Here is a 23740-nt window from a genome sequence, read left to right as displayed (position 1 = left end):
TTAAAGACTGGAAATCATTGCCCTAAAGAGAACATTAATTTGTTGACCATAGGAGTACTTTAAAGATTTAAGCTGTATATCATCAACAAAAGTAAAAACGTTGGCTACAATCTGGAGAATTAATAGCCATATAAAGAGATAGTGAACATAATTAAAGACAATATGTAGGGAATTCCAGTGGTTAGGACTCCACACTTTCAATGCCGAGGGCGCGGTTTCGATCCCTGGTCAGGGAAGTAAGATTCCGAAAGCCCTGCGGCACGGCCAAAAATTTAAAAAAAAAAACCATAAAATGTAGACGTTACATATGCATTAATGGAAAGAAAGCAGGGAAGGAGAAAAGGGGAGTAAGGGGGATAGGAGTTTTAAATAGGCCAGTCTTTGAAGGCCTCCCTAAGAAGGTGGAATTTCAGTAAAATTTTAAGGTGAGCAGGGAGGGAGCCTTGTAGATACGTGGGGGAAGCATGTATTAGGTATAGGGTACAGCATGCATAACTGCCTTAAGGCAGTTACATACCTGGAAGTGTTGGAGAAGAAAAGAGGTCAGAGGACAAAGATAATAACCGAGGGCTCGGCACTGCTGGGGAGAATGGGTAAGTAAAAATCCAAGACAATTTTTTCTTTTTTTTCGTATTGAAGTATAGTTGATTTACATATATCGTCTTAAGTTTCAGGTGTACAGCACAGTGACTGTTTTATATGTGTGTGTGTGTGTGTGTATAAAACATACTGTTTTTCAGATTCTTTTCACTTACAGTTTATTACAAAATATTGAGTGTAGTTCCCTGTGCTATATAGGTTATCTATTTTATATACAGTAGTGTGTATATGTTCACCCCAACCTGCTAATTTATCCCTCCCCCCACCGCCCTTTCCCCTTTGGCAACCATAAGTTTGTTTTCAGTCTGTGAGTCTCTGTTTTGTAAATAAGTTCGTTTGTATCATTTTTTTAGATTCCACATATGAGTGATATTATATGATACTTGTCTGTCTTCGATTTCGTATGGTAATCTGTAGGTCCATCCATGTTGCTGCAAATGGCATTATTTCATTCTTTTTTATGGCTGAGTAATATTCCATTTGTGTGCGTGTATGTGTGTGTGTATATATATATACACATACACCACATCTTTATCCATTCATGTGTCAATGGACATTTAGGTTGTTTCCATGTCTTGGCTACTGTAAATAGTGCTGCAGTGAACTTTGGGGTGCATGTATCTTTTCGATTATGGTTTTCTCTGGATATATGCCCAGGAGTAGTATTGCAGTATCATATATGGTAACTTTATATTTAGTTTTTTAAGGAACTCTTCGTCATAGTGGCTGTACCAGTTTACATTCCTACCAACAGTGTAGGAGAGTTCCTACGGTATTTTTCTTTTAATTTTGGCTGCATTGGGTCTTCATTACTGCGTTCAAGCTCTCTCTAGTTGCAGCGAACAGGGGCTACTTTTTTTTTTTAACATCTTTATTGGAGTATAATTGCTTTAAAATAGTGTGTTAGTTTCTGCTTTATAACAAAGTGAATCAGCTATACATATACTCTTTGTTGTGGTGCACAGGCTTCTCTTTGCGGTAGCTTCTCATTGCGGGGCACAGGCTCTAGGGGCGTGGGATTCAGTAGTTGTGGCTCGTGAGTTCTAGAGCGCAGGCTCAGTAGTTGTGGCGCACAGGCTTAGTTGCTCCATGGCATGTGGGATCTTCCCAGATCAGGGATTGAACCTGTATCTGCTGCATTGGCAGGTGGATTCTTAACCACTGCACCACGAAGGAAGTCCCCTACAGTATTAAAGTAAAAATCTACAATAGTGTTTTTAACTCACTGAAAGGTAGAAATAACTTTGGGAGGGGGGTGGTAGTGGTGGTTCTTCTGTTGTTAACTCCTTACAACAGTGGTTCCTGCTTAATCTTACTTGGGTCATGGAGCCCTTAAAGATCTGAAAAAATGGAGACTTACCTGGTGGTGCAGTGGTTAAGACTCCGCACTCCCAATGCGGGGGCCCGGGTTCAATCCCTGGTCTGGGAACTAGATCCCACATGTGTGCTGCAACTAAAAAGTTTGCATGCCACGACTAAGGAGCCCACATGCCACAACTAAGACCTGACACAACTAAATAACTAACAAATAGTAAGAAAAAAAAAGAGGCAGGCATGTTCCTGACTCTTTAAAAAAGATAAAAAATCTGAAAAATAACTTGCAAACTATCTTCCTAGGTAAAGTGCATGTATAAAACAATATAAGTTCACAGACATTGTGCATACATCTCTTAAGGTAAAAGCACGTAACATACAGACATTGCCCACGGATTCAAGAATAGTTGTCTTTCCTCGGCTGGTTTTTTTTTAGGATATTACTGCTTAGAACATTTGAATTTAATAGCACCTTGAGAACTGTGAGGCACACATGTATATTGCTTCATTTTGGCAATTAAGAGACTATTATTTATAATGTAAGTTGAAGGTTTATTCTAAATAGGTCTACCCCAATGTCATATTTAATGTTTTGAGTGTATGGATTTTCTTCTTCCCACTAAACTGAATTTGAAATTAAGTGGATTCAGTGATTAAAATCAGTGCATTTTTTTATTATACAAAAGACACATTAAAAGGTAAGATGAGAGAGATACCACTGAGGAGTAATGAATATAGGAAATGAGAAAGGTTTAAGTAACTTCCAAGAAAGCAAATACACAGGTAAATGGAATAACAGGCTTTGCCAGTTTATACTCCCACCAAGAGTATGTGAAAGGGAGGTCTTCTCTTGAAACAAAAGATATTGAGATATTACTGAAGGAAAATAAGCTTCTATACTCTGGAATTATTTACACCACAAAATTATTTCAAAATGAAATTAAGGTAAAAATTTTCAAAAACAATATGGTGAGACTTCCCTTGTGGCACAGTGGTTAAGAATCTGCCTGCCAGTGCAGGGGACACAGTTTGAGCCCTGGTCTGGGAGGATCCCACATGCTGCGGAGCAACTAAGCCCGTGTGGCCTAGAGCCCATGTGCTGCAACTATTGAGCCTGCATGCTGCAACTACTGAAGCCCGCATGCCTAGACCCCATGCTCTGCAACAAGAGATCCCACCGCAATGAGAAGCCCACGCACTGCAACGAAGAGTAACCCCCACTCCCTGCAACTAGAGAAAGCCCGTGCGCAGCAATGAAGACCCAATGCAGCCAAAAACTAAATAAAAAATAATGGCGAGGACAACATAATAGTGGTACAAAATATGCATACTATGGAATCCTGTATACTTAAAGTGATTTCACTAATTCTGCCCTACACGTGCTTGCAAGTGACCCTAAAAAGGCTACCCAGTCAGGAAACATCAGCACGATGTTCACAAGCTTAAAAAGAAAGTTGTGAGTCCTCACAGGACTCTATGAAGTGCAATCTAGGTATGTACGGTTCCCCATTTATCCTGGGGGGTATGCATTCTAAGACCCCCAGTGGATGCCTGAAACCACGGGTAGTACCAAACCCTGTACTACACATTTTTTTTTCTTTGTGTACATACCTATGATAAAGTTTAACTTATAAATTAGGCACAGTAAGAGATTAACAATAATAAAGTAGAACAGTTAAAAGAATATACTGGGACTTCCTTGGTGGTCCAGTGGTAAAGAATCCTTCCAATACAGGCAACGCGGGTTTGATCCCCGGTCAGGGAACTAAGATCCCACATGGCACAACTACTGAGCCCACGTGCCTCAACTAGAGAGAGAAAACCCACACGCCACAACTAGAGAGAAGCCCGCACGCCACAACAAAGGATCCCACGTGCTGCAGCTAAGACCCAACGCGGCCAAAAAAGCGAAAACAAAAGCAAAAAACAATATGCTGTAAGAAATTCCATGGCAGTCCAGTGTTTAGGACTCCGTGCTTTCACTGCTGAGCGCCCGGGTTCAATCCCTGGTTGGGGACTAAGATCCCACAAGCAGTGCAGCGTGGCCAAACAAAACAAAACAATATAAAATAAAGTTACATGAATGTGTTCTCCAAATATTATACTGTAATTACACTTGTGATAATATGAGATGATAAAAATGCTTATGTGACGAGATTGAGGTGAATGACAGACATTGTTAGGCTACTGTTGATCTGATGATAGGTCAGAAGCAAGATCATCTGCTTCAGGTGATGCTGGATCTTGGATCTATGATGACGTTGATGGTTGGAGATTCTGAGCAGGATGGTGCCAGAGTTCATCACACTACTCACAATGGCGTACAATTTAAAACTTAAGAATTGTTTGTTTCTGGAATTTTTAGTATTTTTGCATCATGGTTGACCTCAGGTAATTGAAACTACAGAAAGTGTGAAAGGAGGGACTACTGTATCTCTCTGATAATTTAATCCAGGCATACATTTTCATGGCGTAATTTTCAGACTACTACACATATTGCTTCTTTGTAAATTTGAGAGGATACTTCCTTGATACAGGGAATGTAACTGGCAACATACTTTAACGATGAGTTGGGGATAAAATTGACAAACTTGGAAAAATTGACTCTTCAAAGAGAGGGCCTAAATAGACTATCCTACTTTCCCCTCAGAGGTGAACATGGACACATGAGTAACTGAAGCATGACAGTTTTAGAACACAGAATGTGGCTCTGATCACTTTAATTTTGAAAAATTAAAAGGACAAATAAAAGGGAGAATAGAAAGTTTAATTTGAATAGAGTTTCAGTTGGAGAAGATGAAAAAGTTGGAGACGGATGGTGGTGATGGTTATACAACAACGAATGTATTCATGCCACAAATCTGTGCACTTACAAATGGTAACTTTTATGTATAGTTTACCACGCAAAAAAAGGGACATAGCAAAAACCCCCAAAGCCTAAAAGATCCACACATATCTAGCTTGGTACTGTTTCTCTCTGGTGTATCCTGCAATTTGAAAATAGCAAAAATGATTAGGTAACCAATGAGGTAATAGTTATAGTACCTATAAGTCCTGATGGAGTAAGTGTCCAATAAATGTATGTATGTATAAATGAGTGAATTAACATAGGGAAATAATTGGTGAGGCCTATTAACTTATGAAATTCCCAGTCCAAAATTACCATCAAATTAAACTGAAAAGCTGAAGTATAAAAGGGGTATGACAGAAGGGGTCTAGGCTGAAACTATTTTCAATGACGATGACCCTAAAAAGGGATTAAGAATCACATTTAATATAAATCTGTTTAATAAAGGAAGAGAAAAGGCAATTTAATAATTATGGAATTCCCTGGCAGTCCAGTAGTTAGGACTCAGTGCTTTCACTGCAGGGGCCCAGGTTCAACCCCTGGTTAGGGAACTAAATCCTGCAAGCTGCACGGCGCAGCCAAAAAAAAAGGAAAAAAAATTATTAAAGTATTGGAGTTTAAGTCACCTCGAAAATTCATTTACCTGAAACACTGGGATCCCTGGTATCAGATAAGTGAAGCATTCTATTTGATATTTACAAAATCAAGTGCAGCAGAGACATCAATGGCAAATGTTTTTTGAAATGTAAAAAGGGACATTAGTTTTATTTTCAAGTACTGTTACATTAAAAATTATTTGTGAAGGCATACACATATCTAATTGAACTTGTAATACAATTTTAAATTTTAAATTATGGTTTGTGTGATCTGGTTTCTCAGAATTATTTAGGGTTTACACTTGTTAATATAAATTTAGTAGGTGCAAAACTCAAGAAGAAATAAGGAAAACTAGAAACATTTGTTGTCTTGTATACATGGATCCTGAATCCATTTATACATTACTGAATGGGAAGACCTAGTAGTACTAGTATAAACATTCCAGTCCTTACCCAAAATATATATATGTATAAACATACAAAAGGGGGAAGGGTTTTGTTAATTGCTTATAATAGCCCCTACAAGATGGGCAGTTTGGGAGGAGTGGATGAAATTATTCCAAGGACCACATAGAAGAATGTATGTAGGAATGAATAAACAGAGGAATAGAATCCAGAATAGATCCAAGTACATACGAGAATTTATAAAGACATTTCATTTTGGTAGAAAAAGGACAAATCAAGATGGTACAATTGACTATTTGGAAGAAAATAAATTTAGACCCTTGCCTCATACTACATTACCATGAATTACAGGTGGATTAAATATCTAAATGTGAAAAATGAAGCTGTAAATTACCGTTTGGGAACCACGATAGTATTAACTAAGACAAGCAAGGCTCTTTGGGTGCCAAAACTAGGGTAAAAGTGTGAGGAATAATGAAAAAAACGTAGTATGAAAATCTCTCCCCAGAAAATACCTAATTACAAAGGGAAAAATTTGTACAGTTGACCCTTGAACAACATGGGGGTTAATCTGTGTATAATTTACAGCTGACCCTCTGTATCTGTGCTTCCTCTGTATCCTCGGATTCAACCAACCAGGACCGTGTAGTGCTGTAGTATTTATTACTGAAAATTATCCATGTATAAGTGTACCTGTACAATTCAAATTCACGTTGTTCAAGGGTCAGCTGTAATTGTACACTGGAGAAATCTGTGACACCCCATAAACCAAATGATCAAAGTTAACATCACAGGGGTTTCCCTGGTGGCGCAGTGGTTGAGAGTCCGCCTGCCGATGCGGGGAACACGGGTTCGTGCCCCGGTCCGGGAGGATCCCACATGCCGCAGAGCGGCTAGGCCCATGAGCCATGGCCGCTGGGCCTGCGCGTCCGGAGCCTGTGCTCCGCAACGGGAGAGGCCGCAACAGTGAGAGGCCCGCGTACCGCAAAAAAAAAAAAAAAGTTAACATCACAGTAATGGGACTGATGAACATCACGTGCTTCCTGATATGAAACACTAAGGACAATATCACTTTTGTGACAGTCAACAGAAAATATGTAACTTGACTCTAATCATGGGAGAAAGGAGATCACCCCCAGTGGAGAGGCATTCTATAAGTAACTGATCTGTTTGCTTCAAAAAGGCCAATGTCATGAAAGATAAGATTGAGGAATAAAGGAGACTTAAAAGCCATATAACAATGCAAGCCACGATCTGGGATTGTGTTTTATTCTTTTTACAATATGATTTTTAGAGAAAAACAAATATATATTAATGCATATATGTGGAATCTAGAAAAATGGTACAGATGAACCGGTTTGCAAGGCAGTAGTAAAGACACAGGGCTTCCCTGGTGGCGCAGTGGTTGGGAATCCGCCTGCCAATGCAGGGGACACGGATTCGAGCCCTGGTCGGGGAAGATCCCACATGCCGCGGAGCAACTAAGCCCGAGCGCCACTTCTACAGAGCCTGTGCTCTAGAGACGGCGAGCCACAGCTACTGAAGCCCGCGTGCCTAGAGCCCGTGCTCCGCAACATCAGAAGCCACCGCAATGAGAAGCCCGCGCACCGCAAGGAAGAGTAGCCCCCGCTCACTGCAACTAGAGAAAGCCCTTGCACAGCAACGAAGACCCAGTGCAGCCAGAAATGAATAAATTAAACAATTTAATTTTTTAAAAAACTATTAGAAAAAAAAAGAGACAGATGTAGAGAACAAACATATGGATACCACGGGGGGAAAGCGGGGAGGGTGGTGGTGGTGGTGGTGGGATGAACTGGGAGATTGGGATTGACATATACACACTAATATGTATAAAATAGATAACTAATAAGAACATGCTGTATAAAAAGAATTTTTAAAAATAAGTTAATAAAATATGATTTTTAAGTGGTTTCAGGGACTTCCCTAGTGGCACAGTAGTTAAGACTCTGTGCTCCCAATGCAGGAGGCCTGGGTTTGATCCCTAGTTAGGTAACTAGATCCCACATGCATGCCACAACTAAAGAGCCCAGGAGCTGCAACTAAGGCCTGGTGCAACCAAATAAATATAAATATTTTTTTAAAAATAATTTAAGGGCTTCCCTGGTGGCGCTGTGGTTAAGAGTCCGCCTGCCGATGCAGGGGACGTGGGTTCGTGCCCCGGTCTGGGAAGATCCCACATGCCGCGGAGCGGCTGGGCCCGTGAGCCATGGCCGCTGGGCCTGTGCGTCCGGAGCCTGTGCTCTGCAACGGGAGAGGCCACAACAGTGAGAGGCCCGCGTAACGCAAAAAAAAAAAAATAATAATAATAATAATAATTTAAAATTTTTTTAAAATGGTTTCATTGTTTTCAGCCATGGGGATTCATACCACTGATTAATCAATCCTCTAGTTCTTCTTAAAATCAGCTTTATTGTACAGTTTACATAAAATTATATTCATCACTTTCAAGTGTACAATACAATTTTTGACTAAATGTGTACAGTCAGGGTTTATATTAATTTTTAAATCTACTTCAGCAGTTACAGAGCACAGAAGCCTTTTCATACCAACAATTATTCTTAGTACTTCTTTAGTACTTATTGTATTAGAGAGTTAATTCTGTAAACTGACTTTCCAGACAGACTGAATTGGTGTGAAAAAGAATTTTATATTTGGGGGCTTCCCTGGTGGCGCAGTGGTTTAGAGTGCGCCTACCGATGCAGGGGACACGGGTTCGTGCCCTGGTCTGGGAAGATCCCACATGCCGTGGAGCGGCTAGACCCGTGAGCCATGGCCACTGAGCCTGCGCGTCCGGAGCCTGTGCTCTGCAACGGGAGAGGCCACAACAGTGAAAGGCATGTGTACCACCAAAAAAAAAAAAAAAAAAAGAATGTTATATTTGATTTTAAATAAAAGTTAATTGAGTTCTCACTAAGCTAAGGGTTACTCTACTTTTAGGTGACAGAGATGTGTCATGAGAAAACAAAGTGCTAACCAAAATCTTATTTAGTGAAACAATTTTCATTCCATGACCTTTAGACTGTTTAGTAAAGGTCCTATAATTTCCACAATAAAATACAATTAGACTTAATTTTAAGGTGCGTGAAGATTGCTAAAAAGTTGTTTATTGGATTAAAAGCAGGAAGCTAACACATTTAAAAAACTTCAAGAGTTGAAATAAAGGACTTTCTGACTAAAAGTCAATTAATGAGAAAATTCAATTAACCAGATCACTCCAACAGCTGATCAAAACTTTACTAAATCTTGGGACTTCCCTGGTGGTCCAGTGGTTAAGACTCCACACTTCCATTGCAGGGGGCACGGGTACGATCCCTGGTCAGGGTTAGATCCTGCATGCCACGAGGCGAGGCCAAAAAATAAAAGATAAATAAATAAAACTTCACTAAATCTTAACACGGATCTTCGTAGAAATGGGCCAAAGTTTGAGTTAAATGTGTTCATAATATATGGTACTCCAAATCTGAATTGGACCATTAGATTTAGAATTGTAAGTCATCTTTGGAGAACAGGACACTAATACATTTTAAAAACTAACTGACATTTAAAGTTGAGTTTATATCTTAAGATATACCCAAATTTATACACTTATTTTACCTAATAATTGCCAAACTAGTATGAAAAATTTGCTTTTAAATTTAAAGAGCAGGAATTCCCTGACAGTCCAGTGGTAAGGACCCTGCACTTTCATTGCTGAAGGCCCGGGTTTAATTCCTGGTCAGGGAACTAAAATTCTGCAAGCCCCGCAGCAAGGCCAAAAAAAAAAAATTGCTACTTCTAGAAATATACCTTAGATATACATGAGCATGGGCACAAATATTCACATATGAAACTCCTTATTGATGCAACTTAAATGTCCATCAACAGAAAACTAGTAAAAGTATATTATGGGGCTTCCCTAGTGGCGCAGTGGTTAAGAATCCGCCTGCCAATGCAGGAGACACGGGTTCGAGCCCTGGTCGGGGAAGATCCCACATGCCGAGGAGCAGCCAAGCCCATGCGCCCACAACTACTGAGCCTGTGCTCTAGAGCCCACGAGCCACAACTACTGAAGCCCGCGCGCCTAGAGCCCGTGCTCCGCAACAAGAGAAGCCACAGCAATAAGCCCGCGCACCACGATGAAGAGTAGCCCCCGCTTACTGCAACTAGGGAAAAGCCTGTGTGCAGCAATGAAGAATAGCCAAAAATAAATATAATTAAATTAATAAAGTTTATTATGGCAACCCATTCAATAGTTTAGTTATTCAAAAAATGAAGAAAAACATTAACAAAATGATACAATCTGTATGTACTGATATAAAAAACCATCCAAAATATATAGGTAAAGTGTAAAACAAGGTGTAGAATAGTATGTATTCTATGCTGCCATTTGTGTATCTGTATTAATGTAGTGCATGTGTTCATGCATGAAATGGAAATATGTACATATCTGCTGTTAAGTACTTTGGAAATATATATGACATGGACATGGTAGTTTCCAGAAATTAGTTGACTGCAGTTCACATATTGAAGGGAGGCTTAAATTTCACATTTTTTAGTACTGTTTGAAGTTTTTAAAACATACATGTTTTTATCTATTTAAAATAATGTAATCAAATTGTGACTATTTTTTATCTCCAAAGATAGAATGTATAATTTAAAAATATGGAGTGATATGTATACTTCAATTCAGTGAAAAATAATTCTCAGTATATGGGAAAAAAACAAATTTTTGTAGAAAAATATTCAAAAGAAAAAAGAGAGGGAGAGAGAGAACCTCTTAACTTGAAAGAATCTCTTAGTTACCATTCTTAAATTCATATAGTCCTTTAAAATTGGTCATTTGTATAAGTAGTCCATAAATGCTTGATCAGTCTTTCATGCTGTATTGTTTTGTTTTACCATTCGGTTAAACATTCTAGATTGGAACCTCAGGGTTGAGTAATGTCTTAAAATGATCTAATCCAACTCTCCATCTAATAATTGAATCCTTTCTAGAACATGATACTCCTTACAGTAGGTAGTTTAAGGAAGTGAGTCTTAACCCAGGGTCCTTGGCTAGGGGGTAGCCGAGTGAATGAACTTTAGAGAGACCGTGAATCTTTGAATATGTATTCAGAACTAGATGTGTTTATGTTTATTTTTCTAAAGAAAGAGTTTAGTGCTCCCATCAGATTCTAAAAGGTGTTCATAACCCTCCCCAAGTAAAAAACCATGGTCTTTTAGGCTAATAGAATTGAAGCTGTGTATGATTTGAAAATCATGAGTGGAAATATGGATGTTGTTGGGAGCCCATATTTTTCATTTTGTGAGAGAAGGAAGATAGAAATGTGGAGTAAGGGAAGGTGAGGAAGATCTCTCTTGTGTTGGATTTGAATTGGAGGTATTAGCATGAACTTACTCATATTAAAATATGTTTCCTTTTATCAATGTTGCCGTCCGTAGAGACAGAAAGCTTAAACAGACCAATTTCTAGAAGAAATAGAGACATTTATTAAAGAACTAATTCAAGAAAAAGCGCCAGGCCCACATGATTTCCAAGGGTAATTCTGACAAGACTCCAAAAACCAGATAATACCAAGATTATCCAGATTGTTCAGGGAATTTTTTTTTTAAATCCAAATTGTTTTGTGAAGCAAGTTTAACATTGATATCTAAACTTAAAGGTAGCACGAAATAGAAAAGTACAGACAAATTTCATTTAAGAATAACAATGCAAATATTCTGAATGAGATAAGTAGCAAGTAGACTCCAAGAGCACATTTCAAACAAATACACCAAAGGGGATTTATTCTACATATATAAGAATGTTTAATAGTAGGTAATACATTAATATAATTCACCATATTAATAGTCTAAAGAGAAAAATCGTATGATTATTTCCAGTTGTCTAATGGCTCTTTACAAAATTCAATAACTATTCTTTTTTTTGGGCTTCCCTGGTGGCACAGTGGTTGAGAATCTGCCTCCTAATGCAGGGGACACGGGTTCGAGCCCTGGTCTGGGAGAATCCCACATGCTGTGGAGCAACTAGGCCTGTGAGCCACAACTACTGAGCCTGCGCGTCTGGAGCTTGTGCTCCGCAGCAAGAGAGGCCGCTATAGTGAGAGGCCCGCGCACCGTGATGAAGAGCGGCCCCCACCTGCCACAACTAGAGAAAGCCCTCGCACAGAAACGAAGACCCAACACAGCAAAAATAAATTAATTAATTAACTCCTATCCCCAACATAAAAAAAAAAAAATGTCTACTATCTCCATTACTATATAACTTTGTATTGGAGGTAGTAAATGCAGTTAGGCAAGAGAAAATTAGAGGCATAAAGACTGGAAAGATGAAGTTAAAAAAATCTCTATTTGGAGGTGATATGAAGGTGTACTGAACATAGAAAACCAAAAGGCATCAATGATAAAACTAACATAAACAATAAGAGAATTCATATATAAGGTAGCAACGTATAAAATCAAAAATGCAAAAACCAGGGGTCTTCAAATGTATAAACACATCCAGTTAGAAAATATAATGGAAAAGAAAATCCATGTACAACAGCAACAGTAAAGATTAAATATGTAGGAATACTTAGGAGAACTTTACAACCCTCCTGAAAGACATCAAAGTAGGAAAAGAAATGCTTCATTCTTGGATATAACATCATACAGAAGACAATTCTTCCCAAATTCATATATAAATTCAACACAACTCATCCATTCTAACAATTTTTTTAAATTAATAAACTTTATTTTTTAGAGGGTTTTTTTGGCTGTGCAGTGCGGCATGCAGGATCTGACCAGGGAAAATACCCATGCCCCCCCCACACACACACACATTGGGAGCACAGAGTCTCAACCACTGGACAGCCAGGGAAGTCCCTAGAGGAGTTTTAGGTTCATAGCAAAATTGAGTGGAAAATACAGAGAGTTCTCATATGCCCCAGTCCAAGTGTTTTTTTCTTTTCCCCCTTAGAGATAGATAATATGATTCTAAAGTTTATTTGCAAAACTAAACCTGCTGAAATAGCTATGAAAACCCTGGGCATGGAGGCAGCGAATCAAGACTATTCTTACCAGATATTAAAACATACTATAAAATCTCCATAATTAAAACAGTGTGGTACTAGTCCATGAAAATAGACACACAGATAAGTGAGTGGAACAGAAAGTCTAGAAATAGACCAATTTACATATGGAAAGTTTGTATATTAAAGAGGTAGCCTTCTGAAATCACTGAGGCAATGATGGACTTTTTAAGAAATGGTGTTGGGACACCTATGAGTATACAGTGAAACACAGAATTAATCAAGGATTTTTTTTCTTTTTTTTTGCCTCGCCACAGGCTTGCAGGATCTTAGTTCCCCAACCAGGGATGGAACCCAGGCCACGGCAGTGAAAGCGCCAAGTCCTAACCACTGGACTGCCAGGGAATTTCCAGAATGAAGCAATGATTTAAATGAAACGAATGAAACCGTGCCAGTTTGAAAAGAAAACATAAGTGAATTTCTTCATCATCTGGGTGTGAGAGAATCCTTGCTAATTACCACTCAAAATCCATTTGCAATAAAAGAAATTGATAAATTCAATTACATAGAAAAAAAATGTGTGACACATACTATAAACAAAGTTGAAGAGAAATGATAAACTGCAGAAAACATTTGTAAATATATTACAAAGGGTGAAACTCCATATATATGTGATGCAGACACATACCCCCCCACAAACTCTTAAAAATGAAGTCAAACACAGACACGCACGCGTGCACACACACACACACACACACACACAGAGAAGGAGTGGGAACGTTCTTTACAGGTGAATGACAGTTAGTGAATGTATAACTGATAGAATTAAGAAATCATTCTGCAGCCTTCAATATAATAACAAATTTAGACAGAAATTATCAATGGATTCTAAAACCTTTGGGTGAATGTTTGTTGGAAAGAAGGATATTTGAAGGGACTCAAAGTATCATGCTACAGATTACTTATTAATCATAAAAGAAAGGAATATTCCTTTACAGTGGAGAGATCTGGCAGTCATCACATTAACAAGGTAACCAAATTTCGCATCATCAATAGTGGACAACACACGTGCCTCCATGAACCTGTATTGTAATACAGTGTAAGGTTTACAACTTTGCTTAGAAGTATTCTTGCCAAAAGTGTTTAACCCGAACCTAATCTGGAGAAAATAATCTGACAAATTCAGAATGTGAGAAATTCTACACACAACCAGCCTGAAAGGCTGGGGTGGGTGTGTAGTGGTCTAGATTAAAAGACACTGAAAAGATATGATTTTGGTATGCTCTACTTAAACCTTGACTGCATGCAGGATCTAACAAATAAATATCCACAAAAGGTATTTGGGTCACTTTGGGAAACTGAATTTGAACTATGCATATTAGCTAATGTGACTGAATGAATGTTAATTTTCTTAGCTATGAAAATAGCATAATGATTCTATGGGAGAATATCATTATTCTTAGAAGATGCAGACTGAAAGGGTGAAGTGTCAAGATGACTGCAACCTTTTTCAAATAGTTCAAACAAAAAAATTGTATATACAGATACAGAGTTAAGTCAAAAAGCTGTGTGGATTCACTGCACTATTCTTTCAGAGTTTCTATAAGTATAAATTTATTTAAATAAAAATTGAAATGTTTCCAACCCATAATTTGAAGAGGAGACAACTGTGGCTAAAGCGTATTTAATTATAATTTTTTTAAAACTGGGAAAAGGGACTTCCCTCGTGGTGCAGTGGTTAAGAATCCGCCTGCCAAGGCAAGGGACATGGGTTTGAGCCCTGGTCCGGGAAGATCCCACGTGCCACGGAGCAACTAAGCCCGTGCGCCACAACTACTGAGCCTGCGCTCTAGAGCCGGCGAGCCACAAGTACTGAGCCTGTGAGCCACAACTACTGAAGCCGGCGCGCCTAGAGCCCGTGCTCTGCAACAAGAGAATCCACCGCAGTGAGAAGCCCATGCACCGCAATGAAGAGTAGCCTCCGCTCACCACAACTAGAGAAAGCTTGCGCACAGCAACAAAGACCCAATGCAGCCAAGAATAAATAAATAAATAAATAAATAAATTTGTATTTTAAAAAAACTGGGAAAAACCTTAGCTTTGAAAGTAAAAATGATCCCAGTTTTCAGCACCAAAAAAGAGAGAGAAAAAAAAAAAGTAAAATGAAAGGGAGATGACTGACCCAATTCCTCAAAGAACATTTCTACACTGTATACAGTATGAATTACTACTCCTAGGCTTGCTAGCACAAGGAATTTCACTTAGCTAACTACAATGCAAGTAAGTTTAGAATCTTTTTCAGCAAATTAATCCTTTGGAAAACACACTATAGTCTCATAGGGTGAGAAAAGTGCAACTAGTAGCAAACTGTGTACTACATAAACAGAAAAGTTAAAAAAATTTAAAAGATCACCCATTAGATAAAACCACAACGTAATAGACAAGAATATATTGACTTCAGATTGAATTGTATCTCATTATTTAATATTCTATGAAAAAAATATTCTATGTATATTTAAGTTATGAATTTAATTAGTTTTTATTTCTTGAATCTTAATAGTTTCAGCCTACAGAAGGTGAAAGTGAGTACTAAAGTTTGGCTAGAATTTATGTTTAGTTTTATAAGTACTAGAACCAAAAGAACAAATGATGCCAAGTGTCCATGAAATGTTTGCTCCCTCTCTCCTTAAAAGTGGTGATAAGTAGGGTTTCCCCTTGGGATGACAAAAATATTCTGGAACTAGGTAGTGAGGATGGTCATACAACATGGGGAATGTACTAAATGTCACTGAATTGTACATTTTAATATGGCCAAAATGGTGAATTTTTGAAAAAGTGATGCTAAAATTTCTAAAGGCTGGTGCATGGGGGATGAAAGCCCACTCACTCTTCCTCTCACCCGTATGTATAAGTGAGATTTTTCAAAAAATGAATTCTGCTACGATTACAACTCTCTAGATGGAAATTTATTATCCTTTAGCTTATTCTGCATTTCTTCCCAGAAAATTCAACTTATAAGTCTCCATGTTGGCTGTGATAAAATTTTCTCTAGACACTATTTAAATACTAAATGGCAACAAATAAGCTATAAGCAAAGTCAACCTTGGGTAGCAATTTCCTGTTTCAGGAGAATCAGTAAAATATTAGAGCTCAAAAGGGCTTTAAAGATCACTAAGTCCAGGCCAGTCATTTTCAAATTAGGGGACAGCCAGACAAAATTATAAGGCTAAACTTTTGTGTAACATCATTGAGATGAACCTGATCTGTTTAATCATTAGTGGGTAAGACTATCCTATCTGTGGGATATGACAGTGCTGATGATTTCTACTCACCACTTTAACACACTGGTTAACAGTTATCTATTCTTCTCCTCCATCCATTCACCCAAGAACATAAAGGGTACAAAATAAGCTTCAGTCTAGGTAAGAGAAAAAACAAGGGGCTCTGCTCCAAACAATAACCAATACCTCGGGAAGAGATTGAGGAGTTAGTGTGCATAGTTGCATTTAAACAGCAGCCTGAGATAGAGGTCCAAAAAGCCTGAAATCTCCCCACCCTGGGTGATACTCACAAATCACTGAAACAAGATGGAAAACAGAACTTCTCCTTTCATAAAACCATAGTGAACCCCTGCCTGGATGTTGAATATTGCTCCAAAAACAGTGAAAGGAAGACAGAAGTCTGGAAAAAGGCAACAAATGATCCAAGAAATCCATCAATGAGTATCTTAAGAGACCAGGCTGAGAGAACCAGGGCACTACAAACTAGAACCTTAAAATAAGAGGATATATCATTGCGGTTCAAAAATTCCTGAAAGGAACTGGTGGGATGTGTGTGAACTTGTTTGGTATTTAGAATTAGAAAGCATAGTTTCAGCCTTGAGAGATCTTTGGAAAAAAGAAAGTTCTTTAGAGGGTACGTAGTGAGTTTCTTGTGGCCCTTTACTGTCAATCTCTGTTAGGACATGATGAACCAAGAAACCTCTGATTGAGAAAAAAAAACTAAATAGTTTATTTGATAGAGTCATTATTTTTTGAAGGCACTTTGATATTTTTATATCATTTAGATATGTTCAAGAAGGGTTTGGATGGATTTCTAAATACAGTCTTTAAAATGGGCCATTAAAGAAAGTTAAGGGCTTTTGGGGTGCATCGCAGACATTTTTAAGGGCTGCATAAATGGCATTTATATGCTGCCTTTTACGGGGTGGTGAGCAAGGACCACACCTTATGCATCAATTTCTGCCCTCCACAGTGCCCTACACCTTTGGGGGCTCAAATATTTGTTAAATAAATAAGAAAACATTATTTCACCAAATATTTTTTGATGACATTTATTAGAGAGAGAATTGTAGACATGAACAAATCCAGTTCAAAGTATACCCAATACACTAAAGTCTTTACAGAAAAATGTATCTGTTATATTCATTATTTTCAGAAGCTAGTGATTCTATAAATCATTTTTGTTAGCTAGCTACATAATTAAAACTTATGACATTATATTACTACATTTTAGATAATGCTAACTATTTGATATTGGCCATTGTGAAATGAGAAATGTAAAAATTAAAGATTCTGTAAAAATCAAAGCATAGATTTCACTATCTGAAAATCATAGCTATTTCAAAGTAGAAGGTGAAATGAGTTTATTGTAACTTCCCAGAATCCCACTTGATAATTTGTATGAGGTTCTCAGCCACTTTACTTTTTTAACTTGAAAATTATTGTTTAAGGAGTTTTAGGTCATAGACTTGCTCTTTTTCTGGACAATTTTACCATTTCTTCTCTTAAAATAGGACTGTATCATAGGGCTACTTAATAAAAACCTCATGTTTACTCAATATACATTGCCAGATGTGACAAAAATCATTCATACAGAGTAAGTCTCAAAAAAGTTTCCTTTAAATTCAATTATACTCTCTACTATTTTTTAGAAGTTAGTCTGTGTATGAAGTGATTAAACTTTATGATGCTCTATCTGACATGATTGTACTGATAAGAAATTATGATCAAAGACTTTTCAGCACCTTCACAAAACTGGAAATGACAGAACTTTGATGTATTTTGTTGCAGAATTAGTCTATATTCTCAATCCCAAAGTAGCTAGTTTTTTTCTTTGAAACAGGATCACCACATGCATTTTAGAGAGTGGGATAAAGTATGCATTTGCACCCCAAAAGCCCCAGCATTTGTATGTTCAACAACTTTAATTGAGGGCTTGCTTCATAAAAGGCTGGATGTTAGATAGTATCATGCATTCATTCAACAAATATTTATTGAGTATATACTATGTGTCAAGCACAATTTTAGGTATTGGAAAATTAGCAATAAGCAATATAGACTAAACCAAACCAAAAAAGAAAAACCCTGCCCTCATGGAGTTTACTTATATACAAAGATAAATCAGGCTTTCTAATCAGTTTACACTCTAACAGAGGAGATAAGTGTAAAAAAAAATTTTTTAATGATAAATGTCTTGCAATATATGAAGTGCTATGTCAAATTCATGCTTCTGAATTCTAACATCGGAGGAGTGAGAGGTAATTTCTAGTGTCAAGGATCAGGGAAGGCTTCATGGAAAATAATGACTTAGTTGAGACCAGCCTACATGTGTAGTCTAAGTTATGAATATGTCGTACATGATTACTTTAAATTAAGTTCATTATATTACAAAATAAAAAGAACAAAGAAAAGTGAGGTAAGTTTAAAATATACAGTGCACAATGTGTCTACCTTTGAATGTGTCATGGGCATGAAAGATTTTCAATATGAAAAACACAACAGCACAAGAAGTAAAAGGAAAAATCAACCCAAATTTGATTGGCTTCCTTGTTTTCAAACATTATTAGTTCTGACTTTAGACTATAAGGACTTTTCTTGTTAAAAATATATTTAAATTGTTGCAGTGGAATAGAAGTTTTATAAACTTCTAAGTTTTATAAAAATCTCTTCTATATTTACATTATTAATAACTTCAAAGTAGCAGGACAAGATTAAAAGGCTATTATTTTTATAAACACTTGGAGGTATAAACTAAATAGGCTAAATAATCTTTTCTGCTGTTATCATTGAGAGTCTTCATTTACTTTCACATTATGAATTTTTTGTTAACAAAATAGTTTTCAATTTGCCTAGACTCTAAAAATTTTAGTCTCTACAAAAATTTGAAATATCATACATGAAAAGCACAATAAATTCCAATAAGCTGCTTTTTTTCTTTACAATTTGTTATTTTAAATAAGTGAGAAATAAGAAATGGCTCCTAAATCAGTCAGTTTGTTCCATCAAGCTTCTCCTTCGTTTTATGAGAATGAATTAAGCAGATAGAATGCACAGGGATACTCATAATCACAGAGTATTAAAGTTGCATTATAGAGACTTCCCTGGTGGCACAGTGGTTAGGAATCCGCCTGCCAATGCAGGGGAAACGGGTTTGAGCCCTGGTCCGGGAAGATCCCACATGCCGCAGAGCAACTAAGCCCGTGCGCCACAACTACTGAGCCTGCGCTTTAGAGCCTGCGAGCCACAACTACTGAGCCTGAGTGCCACAACTACTGAGCCCGCACGCCTAGAGCTGGTGCTCCACAGTAAGAGAGGCCACCGCAATGAGAAGTCTGCACAACGCAACGAAGAGCAGCTCCTGCTCGCCGCAACTAGAGAAAGCCCGCGCGCAGCAACGAAGACCCAACGCAGTCAAAAAATAAATAAATAAATTTGTTTTTTAAAAAAAGCTGCATTATATAACTGTGCTTATTTCAAATACTGAAAATAAAGATTCATCTGCAGGATCTTTTTTTCTCTTAGAGCCCTGCTATTCCCATTATTTTTGGAGTTTTTCAAGTGCACCACTGCTAAAGCTATTTAGCATGAAAGAGCAACTATGCTGAACTTCTTTAATTCTATGGAAAAGTTTCTCTTGAAAATGTTGCTCAAATGAACATTTCCACTCTAGAGGGGGAAAAGCCAAGCCAGGGATAGTCACTGCAGCACAAACAAAAATGTTATGTATTTTTTCTAAGTAATTCTTGCAGAATAGTTCAAGAAACCACCAGGAATAGAAGTAAACATAGATATTTTAACTGAGCACTTTAAATTCTTTAAATCTAATATACATGGTCTTAATCTAATGATATTTTGTTTACCTTTAGTTTGGTCTAGTATATTTTCAATATAATTGGGCTCAAGAGACTCAAGTTTTTGTTCTAATCATCTTAAATTTGTTTCTATAAAATATCCAAATTGGTTCATTCTTCAGAAATCTAAGGGAAGAACTTCCCTCGTGGTCCAGTGGTTAAGTCTCCATGCTTCCAATGCAGGGGGAATGAGTTCCATCCCTGGTCAGGGAAGTTTCCCACATGACTCGACTCCCCACACAAAAAAAAAAAATCTAAGGGAAGCAGTTAGAAAATTAATTTAAAGGCCAAATGTAGTTATCAGTAAACATTCACACTGATTGATCATCTAGTAATTTGACATTTGACTCATCAGCTTCAAAATTTTGACATTTTTGGTTTTCTGTGTTAATTCCCTTTTACCTATAAATTCTGTATTATGGTAATAATTTCTTATCTAAGTTCATCTGAAGCATGAGGTTCTGATTCTAACAGAAGGAAACCGTTTATGGAAATAAATTGTTTTACTCAGAGAGCTGAGACAAATTTTTTACAACCTCTGGTCGGGACATTGGCTTGTTTGGGTGGTTGGCATCAGTAAGGGATTCCTTTACAGGGGATAGTTTTTCATTTTTGTCCTGCTTTCCCTACCAACTCTTCTTACTTAGCTGTGGTATTTAAATGAGCTTTCTTTTCTCTGATACTGGTTCTATATACACAAAGTATCCTACTTGCATTATTTTCCAGTGTCAAGCAATAACCCCTTCCCCTCTTGCATTTGATAGAACTTTCCGAAGTGGTCCAATAATTTCATTGCTATTTCCAGTCTTAGTTCTCTTTCTGAAAACTAAATTCCACAAATATTTGTAGAAAGTCTACTCAGTGCCGGTTGTTGTGGAAAAGGTAAAGGATGGTATAAATAGTTTAATTCTCTTTACAACTGCGGAAACCAGACCAAGGAGGTGAAAAAAAACTGACCCAGGGTCACAGCAGGGTCAGTGACACACAGAGAAAACAGGCGCCTTTGTGGCATCCACAGTTTATGAACATCAACAGATTTACAGGTAAATGAAGTTATTTAAGTGCAGGTTTTAATTCAAAGGCACAGCCAGGGACTTTGAGCTCTGCGAACAGGCCATGGTTCATGTCTCTAGTTAGGGGTGGGAAGCCAGAAGGATTTATGGCCTGTGACCACCACTCTGTCCCGGTGTGAGCAAATAAGAGAAGGGCTAGTGGCAGGGGGCGCTTCTGCCAGCTGTTCTTCACAATGCAGGAGATAGCAGAGGAGGGAAGAGTTTGAACTACAGCACAGGGAGATAGATATGCAAATATATGTACGTGTATATGTATATACACATCTCCCCCCCCTGAAATTTCACTAAAGCAAAAAGAAAATAAAATTCAAACCCAGTGATAAACTATTGTTAATTTGGACTAAATCTGAACATATCATTTTTAAAGTTTGATATGAGGAGGAATTTCTTAGCTTACTGCTAAGAGTGTGTGAAGCGGTTGTTAATACAGATTCCTTGGCTTCTGGAGGTTCTGATGTGGCTGGGCCTTGAATCAAGCTTTTGAGAGAAGAAAAGTCATGGGATCTTTTTCCATATCAGCCTTTCACATTAAACTGAGTTCACATGTTTGGGGTAGTTTAAATGAGATCCTGGGGAAAGTGACTGAGATGAACCAGGTAATTTTTTTTTTCAAGGTCTCTTCTACCTTCAAGTCTTTTGCCTTTAGCTTTCAACGACATGTAGAACTTTTGGTCTGGATAAATATAGGTGTTTGTTTGTTTTTTAGAAAGTAATGCTATTGGGTCTGGGCAAATCTCACCTTGGGTCAGTTTTCTTACCACCAAAAATAGGAAGAAGTATTTTTACTACCTTCCACTCAGGATTATTATGTGGTATCATTCTATGATAAACACAGTCTCAGTCCTGCCACCGAACTAGCTGTGTGTCTACCTGCTTTGATCTTCCCTGGCTTCAATTTCCTCAAATGTAAAAGGAGACTCTAGCAGACCCCCCAAAAATCCTCCCAGCCCTCAAATTTTAGAATTGTTTTATAATGAAAGAGGTTCAAATGAAAGACATATAAAAGAGATGATACTCTGTACTATCCCCTAATTAAACACAAAAACGAAATGCCCAAACTTCTTTATACAAAGAATCCAAGATTTTGGAATATATAAAGGGCTATTTTCCCACTTTGAGTCTTTTAGGACTAAGTTCTAATATGAACTGCTGCAATCTCTTTCTCTTTCCATTAGATAAAAAAAAGTGCTAAAAGTTTACATGTCCAAAGACCAAATCTTAACTACCAAAATTACATTTTAGAGAAATCATAACTTACTATTTACTATAGTGAATCTAGATATTTTCCAGTTCACACAGCCTTTTCCTGTTACAAGTGCTTCAAACACTTTGACTTCCCTTTACGCCACAGAGTCTGCTTTTTTGACTTTACATCCACTCTAGCCTGGGCTTTTGGAAACCATAATTTATTTGCATATTTATATTGGTATATCCATAGTAGAATTGAAAATCCAGAGTCTATGCCACATTTTATATAGCATAATCACTTTGGTAATGCCACTTGGTGACAATTTGCTTAAATTGTATTACTTTCAAAATGAATTTCTGTTTAAATGTCCAACTTCTAATTAGTTACATATACATAAATCAAATTCTCTAATATCCTTAAATTACCTTTAAGACTATTTTTTAAAAAATCAGCAAAACCTGTTTTATGACTTTGTAAATGCCATTGCATCTCTTGGTTTTTAATCGGTTATTATTTCAAGCTTTCATGGAAAAATTCGATGGAAAAGACCATATTTTAACCCACAGATAATAGATTTTAACAAAATAACTAGTAGTCTTCAGCTTAACTTTCATGTTTTCAAACTTATTGAAAAAAATATGAAAAATTGTTTAAAAAACAAAGCAATTGGTTTTTATATTACATACAAAGTTACATTAAATGAAATCACAAGCTATTAAAGAGATTCTACCTATGATAATTAGTAGTAACTGCAAACCAACAATACGTTCAAATTTTAACTGTTATAGACTTTAAACAATAAAAACTATAATCCAGATCACTGGATTTGGTTGTGGGAAGATACTTTAATTTTTAGCTTAATCAAGACATGCTGATTTTTCTCCTTTTCTTGCTTATACAACTTCTTTGCACTTTGGTTGTAATATATTTATTTCCATTAACTACCACATCTGAGAGTAATTCAGCTTATTACTATATTAGCAGAACATTGGTAGAGAATAGGAAAGAAAATAAATGCATCACTTATTACAACAAAAAGACAATGTTTTGTTTATTTAAAAAGCAGTGGTCCTTCTTCATCTGTCAAAAGCTCAAAGTGTTAAAAATATTTAGTTATCCTAATGTAACATGACTTTCCCCCAACTCTGTAATGAAATAATTTAGGGATATTTAATAATCAAGGAAAGAGAATCTCTTCTGAGAATAGTAATAGGAAGGGGCTATCATTGATTGAAACAACATCCTTTGTTTATAGCCACTAAAAACTTTATTGGTGGTCAGCCCTGAAGCAATATTACAGTTTAATCCGTTCCCCTATCCCTCAATAAATAGAGAAAATGCAGTAAATAATAGGACCCAGCTTTCACTTAAAATCTGAGCTTCCTCTCTATATTTAGGTTTCAAAACACATTGTTGTTTTCACAATAACAGCACACCATTTTTTTTTTTTTCATTAGGGACATTTTCTCAAATAATGTTATTTACTTTGATTAAAAGGAACCATCCATATATGGATCATATGCAAAAATAGAAGTGGTGGAACAATCCAACAGAAATGGTTTGTGATAATAAC

Source organism: Lagenorhynchus albirostris, chromosome 8, assembly GCF_949774975.1.
Source record: "Lagenorhynchus albirostris chromosome 8, mLagAlb1.1, whole genome shotgun sequence".
Lineage (NCBI taxonomy): Eukaryota > Metazoa > Chordata > Mammalia > Artiodactyla > Delphinidae > Lagenorhynchus > Lagenorhynchus albirostris.
This window is presented reverse-complemented; position numbering follows the sequence as displayed.